This window comes from Phyllobates terribilis, unplaced genomic scaffold (assembly GCF_046119375.1).
Source record: "Phyllobates terribilis strain yellow unplaced genomic scaffold, ASM4611937v1 Scaffold_31__1_contigs__length_13893835, whole genome shotgun sequence".
NCBI classification, from domain to species: domain Eukaryota; kingdom Metazoa; phylum Chordata; class Amphibia; order Anura; family Dendrobatidae; genus Phyllobates; species Phyllobates terribilis.
This window is the reverse complement of record NW_027362791.1, coordinates 6121781-6130166: the sequence shown is the minus strand read 5'-3', so window position 1 is coordinate 6130166 and position 8386 is coordinate 6121781.

Below are 8386 nucleotides of genomic sequence, written 5' to 3'. Positions count from 1 at the left end.
AAATTGAAAAAGGTTGAAAAAAAATTTTTTTTTGGACTTAGTAATTTTTCTGGCGTTTATCAGACTCTTAGATAGGGGAAATGTCAGTGAGCGTTCCGATTTCAGTTCCAGAGCGATTCGCCCAATGAGTCCGTGATAATTTGTCGTTTTCAGCCAATTTTCTGGATTTTTGAAAATTTCACGTTTTTGTGAAAATATCCACTAAATGAGGGAATAATATGTGTGAGGGTACCCCAGAAGAGATCCAAATGTGTGTGGGTAGAATATATATCCCACGGGGTAAAATTGAAAAAAGTTTAAAAAAACTTTTTCTTGGACTTAGTAATTTTTCTGGCGTTTATCAGACTTTCAGATAGGGGAAATGTCAGTGAGCGTTCCGATTTCAGTTCCAGAGCGATTCGCCCAGTGAGTCCTTGATATTTAGTCGTTTTCAGCCAATTTTCTGGATTTTTGAACATTTCACTTTTTTGTGAAAATATCCACCAAAGGAGGGAATAATATGTGTGAGGGTACCCCACAAGAGTTCCAAATGTGTGGGGGTAGAATATATATCCCACGGGGATAAAATTGAAAAAAGTGTAAAACATTTTTTTTTTGGACTTAGTCATTTTTCTGGCGTTTATCAGACTTTCAGATAGGGGAAATGTCAGTGAGCGTTCCGATTTCAGTTCCAGAGCGATTCGCCCTATGAGTCCTTGATATTTAGTCGTTTTCAGCCAATTTTCTGGATTTTTGAAAAAAATCACTTTTTTGTGAAAATATCCACTAAATAAGGGAATAATATGTGTGAGGGTACCCCAGGAGAGTTCCAAATGTGTGTGGGTAGAATATATATCCCACGGGGTAAAATTGAAAAAAGTTTAAAAAAACTTTTTCTTGGACTTAGTCATTTTTCTGGCGTTTATCAGACTTTCAGATAGGGGAAATGTCAGTGAGCGTTCCGATTTCAGTTCCAGAGCGATTCGCCCAATGAGTCCTTGATATTTAGTCGTTTTCAGCCAATTTTCTGGATTTTTGAAAATTTCACTTTTTTGTGAAAATATCCACTAAATGAAGGAATAATATGTGTGAGGGTACACAAGAAGAGTTCCAAATGTGTTTGGGTAGAATATATATCCCACGGGGTAAAATTGAAAAAAGTTTAAAAAAAATTTTTCTTGGACTTAGTAATTTTTCTGGCGTTTATCAGACTTTCAGATAGGGGAAATGTCAGTGAGCGTTCCGATTTCAGTTCCAGAGAGATTCGCCCAATGAGTCCTTGATATTTAGTCGTTTTCAGCCAATTTTCTGGATTTTTGAAAATTTCAAGTTTTTGTGAAAATATCCACTAAATGAGGGAATAATATGTGTGAGGGTACCCCAGGAGAGTTCCAAATGTGTGTGGGTAGAATATATATCCCAGAGGGGTAAAATTGAAAAAGGTTGAAAAAAAATTTTTTTTTTTACTTAATCATTTTTCCGGCGTTTATCAGACTTTTAGATAGTGGAAATGTCAGAGAGCATTCTGATTTCAGTTCCAGAGCGATTCGCCCAATGAGTCCTTGATATTTAGTCGTTTTCAGCCAATTTTCTGGATTTTTGAAAATTTCATTTTTTTGTGAAAATATCCACTAAATGAGGGAATAATATGTGTGAGGGTACCCCACAACAGTTCCAAATGTGTTTGGGTAGAATATATATCCCACGGGGTAAAATTGAAAAAAGTTTAAAAAAAATTTTTTCCTGGACTTAGTAATTTTTCTGGCGTTTATCAGACTGTCAGATAGGGGAAATGTCAGTGAGCGTTCCGATTTCAGTTCCAGAGCGATTCGCCCAGTGAGTCCTTGATATTTATTCGTTTTCAGCCAATTTTCTGGATTTTTGAAAATTTCACTTTTTTGTGAAAATATCCACTAAATGAGGGAATAATATGTGTGAAGGTACCCCAGGAGAGTTCCAAATGTGTGTGGGTAGAATATATATCCCACAGGGGTAAAAGTGAAAAAAGTTGAAAAAAAATGTTTTTGGGACTTAGTCATTTTCCGGCGTTTATCAGACTTTCAGATAGGGGAAATGTCAGTGAGCCTTCCGATTTCAGTTCCAGAGCGATTCGCCCAATGAGTCCTTGATATTTAGTCGTTTTCAGCCAATTTTCTGGATTTTTGAAAATTTCACTTTTTTGTGAAAATATCCACTAAATGAGGGAATAATATGTGTGAGGGTACCCCACAAGAGTTCCAAATGTGTGTGGGTAGAATATATATCCCACGGGGTAAAATTGAAAAAAGTTTAAAAAAAAAAATTTCTTGGACTTAGTCATTTTTCGGGCGTTTATCAGACTTTCAGAGAGGGGAAATGTCAGTGAGTGTTTCGATTTCAGTTCCAGAGCGATTCGCCCAATGAGTCCTTGATATTTTGTCGTTTTCAGCCAATTTTCTGGATTTTTGAAAATTTCACTTTTTTGTGAAAATATCCACTAAATGAGGGAATAATATGTGTGAAGGTACCCCAGGAGAGTTCCAAATGTGTGTGGGTAGAATATATATCCCACAGGGGTAAAATTGAAAAAAGTTGAAAAAAAATGTTTTTGGGACTTAGTCATTTTCCGGCGCTTATCAGACTTTCAGATAGGGGAAAAGTCAGTGAGCGTTCCGATTTCAGTTCCATAGCGATTCGCCCAATGAGTCCTTGATATTTAGTCGTCTTCAGCCAATTTTATGGATTTTTGAAAATTTCATTTTTTTGTGAAATTATCCACTAAATAAGGGAATAATATGTGTGAGGGTACCCCAGGAGAGTTCCAAATGTGTGTGGGTAGAATATATATCCCAGAGGGGTAAAATTGAAAAAAGTTGAAAATTTTTTTTTTTAAGACTTAATAGTTTTTCCGGCGTTTATCAGACTTTCAGATAGGGGAAATGTCAGTGAGCCTTCCGATTTCAGTTCCAGAGCGATATGCCCAATGAGTCCTTGATATTTAGTCGTTTTCAGCCAATTTTCTGGATTTTTGAAAATTTCACTTTTTTGTGAAAATATCCACTAAATGAGGGAATAATATGTGTGAGGGTACCCCACAAGAGTTCCAAATGTGTGTGGGTAGAATATATATCCCACGGGGGTAAAATTGAAAAAAGTTGAAAAAAAATGTTTTTTTGACTAAGTCATTTTCCGGCGTTTATCAGACTTTCAGATAGGGGAAATGTCAGTGAGCGTTCCGATTTCAGTTCCATAGCGATTCGCCCAATGAGTCCTTGATATTTAGTCGTCTTCAGCCAATTTTATGGATTTTTGAAAATTTCACTTTTTTGTGAAATTATCCACTAAATAAGGGAATAATATGTGTGAGGGTACCCCAGGAGAGTTCCAAATGTGTGTGGGTAGAATATATATCCCAGAGGGGTAAAATTGAAAAAAGTTGAAAAATTTTTTTTTTAAGACTTAGTAATTTTTCCGGCGTTTATCAGACTTTCAGATAGGGGAAATGTCAGTGAGCCTTCCGCTTTCAGTTCCAGAGCGATTTGCCCAATGAGTCCTTGATATTTAGTCGTTTTCAGCCAATTTTCTGGATTTTTGAAAATTTCACTTTTTTGTGAAAATATCCACTAAATGAGGGAATAATATGTGTGAGGGTACCCCACAAGAGTTCCAAATGTGTGTGGGTAGAATATATATCTCACGGGGTAAAATTGAAAAAAGTTTAAAAAATTTTTTTCTTGGACTTAGTAATTTTCTGGCGTTTATCAGACTTTCAGATAGGGGAAATGTCAGTGAGCGTTCCGATTTCAGTTCCAGAGTGATTCACCGAGTGAGTCCTTGATATTTAGTCGTTTTCAGCCAATTTTCTGGATTTTTGAAAATTTCACTTTTTTGTGAAAATATCCACTAAATGAGGGAATAATATGTGTGAGGGTACCCCAGGAGAGTTCCAAATGTGTGTGGGTAGAATATATATCCCACACAGGGGTAAAATTGAAAAAAGTTGAAAAAAATTTTTTTTTGGACTTAGTCATTTTCCGGCGTTTATCAGACTTTCAGATAGGGGAAGTGTCAGTGAGCGTTCAGATTTCAGTTCCAGAGCGATTCGCCCAATGAGACCTTGATATTTAGTCGTTTTCCGCCAATTTTCTGGATTTTTGAAAATTTCACGTTTTTGTGAAAATATCCACTAAATGAGGGAATAATATGTGTGAGGGTACCCCAGGAAAGTTCCAAATGTGTGTGGGTAGAATATATATCCCACAGGGGTAAAATTGAAAAAGGTTGAAAAAAATTTTGTTTTGGACTTAGTCATTTTTCCGGCGTTCATCAGACTTTCAGATAGGGGAAATGTCAGTGAGCATTCCGATTTCAGTTCCAGAGCGATTCCCCAATGAGTCCTTGATATTTAGTCATTTTCAGCCAATATTTTGGATTTTTGAAAATTTCACTTTTTTGTGAAAATATCCACTGAATGAGGGAATAATATGTGTGAGGGTACCCCACAAGAGTTACAAATGTGTGTGGGTAGAATATATATCCCACGGGGTAAAATTGAAAAAAGTTTAAAAAATTTTTTTTTTGGACTTAATCATTTTTCCGGCGTTTATCATGCTTTTAGATAGGGGAAATGTCAGTGATCGTTCCGATTTCAGTTCCAGAGCGATTCGCCCAATTAGACCTTGATATTTAGTCGTTTTCAGTCAATTTTCTGGATTTTTGAAAATTTCACTTTTTTGTGAAAATATCCACTAAATGAAGGAATAATATGTGTGAGGGTACACCAGAAGAATTCCAAATGTGTGTGGGTGGAATATATATCCCACGGGGTAAAATTGAAAAAAGTTAAAAAAAAAATTTTCTTGGACTTAGTCATTTTTCCAGCGTTTATCAGACTTTCAGATAGGGGAAATGTCAGTGAGCGTTCCGCTTTCAGTTCCAGAGCGATTCGCCCCATGAGTCCTTGATATTTAGTTGTTTTCAGCCAATTTTCTGGATTTTTGAAAAATACACTTTTTTGTGAAAATATCCACTAAATGAGGGAATAATATGTGTGAGGGTACCCCAGGAAAGTTCCAAATGTGTGTGGGTAGAATATATATCCCACAGGGGTAAAATTGAAAAAGGTTGAAAAAAATTTTGTTTTGGACTTACTCATTTTTCCGGCGTTCATCAGACTTTCAGATAGGGGAAATGTCAGTGAGCATTCCGATTTCAGTTCCAGAGCGATTCGCCCAATGAGTCCTTGATATTTAGTCGTTTTCAGCCAATTTTCTGGATTTTTGGAATTTTCACTTTTTTGTGAAAATATCCACTAAATGAAGGAATAATATGTGTGAGGGTACACCAGAAGAGTTCCAAATGTGTGTAGGTAGAATATATATCCCACGGGGTAAAATTGAAAAAAGTTTTAAAAAAAAATTTCTTGGACTTAGTCATTTTTCGGGCGTTTATCAGACTTTGAGATAGGGGAAATGTCAGTGAGTCTTCCGATTTCAGTTCCAGAGCGATTCGCCCAATGAGTCCTTGATATTTAGTTGTTTTCAGCCAATTTTCTGGATTTTTGAAAATTTCACGTTTTTGTGAAAATATCCACTAAATGAGGGAATAATATGTGTGAGGGTACCCCAGAAGAGTTCCAAATGTGTGTGGGTAGAAGATATATCCCACGGGGTAAAATTGAAAAAAGTTTAAAAAAATTTTTTTTTGGACTTAGTCATTTTCCGGCGTTTATCAGACTTTCAGATAGGGGAAGTGTCAGTGAGCGTTCAGATTTCAGTTCCAGAGCGATTCGCCCAATGAGACCTTGATATTTAGTCGTTTTCCGCCAATTTTCTGGATTTTTGAAAATTTCACGTTTTTGTGAAAATATCCACTAAATGAGGGAATAATATGTGTGAGGGTACCCCACAAGCGTTCCAAATGTGTGTGGTTAGAATATATATCCCACGGGGGTAAAATTGAAAAAAGTTTAAAAAATTTTTTTTTGGACTTAGTAATTTTTCCGGCGTTTATCAGACTTTCAGATAGGGGAAATGTCAGTGAGTGTTCCGATTTCAGTTCCAGAGCGATTCGCCCAATGAGTCCTTGATATTTACTTGTTTTCAGCCAATTTTCTGGATTTTTGAAAATTTCACGTTTTTGTGAAAATATCCACTAAATGAGGGAATAATATGTGTGAGGGTACCCCAGAAGAGTTCCAAATGTGTGTGGGTAGAATATATATCCCACGGGGTAAAATTGAAAAAAGTTTAAAAAAAATTTTTCTTGGACTTAATCATTTTTCCGGCGTTTATCAGACTTTTAGATAGGGGAAATGTCAGTGATCGTTCCGATTTCAGTTCCAGAGCGATTCGCCCAATTAGACCTTGATATTTAGTCGTTTTCAGTCAATTTTCTGGATTTTTGAAAATTTCACTTTTTTGTGAAAATATCCACTAAATGAAGGAATAATATGTGTGAGGGTACACCAGAAGAATTCCAAATGTGTGTGGGTGGAATATATATCCCACGGGGTAAAATTGAAAAAAGTTAAAAAAAAATTTTTCTTGGACTTAGTCATTTTTCCAGCGTTTATCAGACTTTCAGATAGGGGAAATGTCAGTGAGCGTTCCGCTTTCAGTTCCAGAGCGATTCGCCCCATGAGTCCTTGATATTTAGTCGTTTTCAGCCAATTTTCTGGATTTTTGAAAAATACACTTTTTTGTGAAAATATCCACTAAATGAGGGAATAATATGTGTGAGGGTATCCCAGGAGAGTTCCAAATGTGTGTGGGTAGAATATATATCCCACACAGGGGTAAAATTGAAAAAAGTTGAAAAAAATTTTTTTTTGGACTTAGTCATTTTCCGGCGTTTATCAGACTTTCAGATAGGGGAAGTGTCAGTGAGCGTTCAGATTTCAGTTCCAGAGCGATTCGCCCAATGAGACCTTGATATTTAGTCGTTTTCCGCCAATTTTCTGGATTTTTGAAAATTTCACGTTTTTGTGAAAATATCCACTAAATGAAGGAATAATATGTGTGAGGGTACACCAGAAGAATTCCAAATGTGTGTGGGTGGAATATATATCCCACGGGGTAAAATTGAAAAAAGTTAAAAAAAAAATTTTCTTGGACTTAGTCATTTGTCCAGCGTTTATCAGACTTTCAGATAGGGGAAATGTCAGTGAGCGTTCCGCTTTCAGTTCCAGAGCGATTCGCCCCATGAGTCCTTGATATTTAGTCGTTTTCAGCCAATTTTCTGGATTTTTGAAAAATACACTTTTTTGTGAAAATATCCACTAAATGAGGGAATAATATGTGTGAGGGTATCCCAGGAGAGTTCCAAATGTGTGTGGGTAGAATATATATCCCACACAGGGGTAAAATTGAAAAAAGTTGAAAAAAATTTTTTTTTGGACTTAGTCATTTTCCGGCGTTTATCAGACTTTCAGATAGGGGAAGTGTCAGTGAGCGTTCAGATTTCAGTTCCAGAGCGATTCGCCCAATGAGACCTGGATATTTAGTCGTTTTCCGCCAATTTTCTGGATTTTTGAAAATGTCACGTTTTTGTGAAAATATCCACTAAATGAGGGAATAATATGTGTGAGGGTACCCCAGGAAAGTTCCAAATGTGTGTGGGTAGAATATATATCCCACAGGGGTAAAATTGAAAAAGGTTGAAAAAAATTTTGTTTTGGACTTACTCATTTTTCCGGCGTTCATCAGACTTTCAGATAGGGGAAATGTCAGTGAGCATTCCGATTTCAGTTCCAGAGCGATTCGCCCAATGAGACCTTGATATTTAGTCGTTTTCCGCCAATTTTCTGGATTTTTGAAAATTTCACGTTTTTGTGAAAATATCCACTAAATGAGGGAATAATATGTGTGAGGGTACCCCAGGAAAGTTCCAAATGTGTGTGGGTAGAATATATATCCCACGGGGGCAAAATTGAAAAAAGTTGAAAAACTTTTTTTTTTGGACTGTCATTTTTCTGGCGTTTATCAGACTTTCAGATAGGAGAAATGTCAGTGAGCATTCTGATTTCAGTTCCAGAGCGATTCGCCCAATGAGTCCTTGATATTTAGTCGTTTTCAGCCAATTTTCTGGATTTTTGGAATTTTCACTTTTTTGTGAAAATATCCACTAAATGAAGGAATAATATGTGTGAGGGTACACCAGAAGAGTTCCAAATGTGTGTAGGTAGAATATATATCCCACGGGGTAAAATTGAAAAAAGTTTTAAAAAAAAAATTCTTGGACTTAGTCATTTTTCGGGCGTTTATCAGACTTTGAGATAGGGGAAATGTCAGTGAGTCTTCCGATTTCAGTTCCAGAGCGATTCGCCCAATGAGTCCTTGATATTTAGTTGTTTTCAGCCAATTTTCTGGATTTTTGAAAATTTCACGTTTTTGTGAAAATATCCACTAAATGAGGGAATAATATGTGT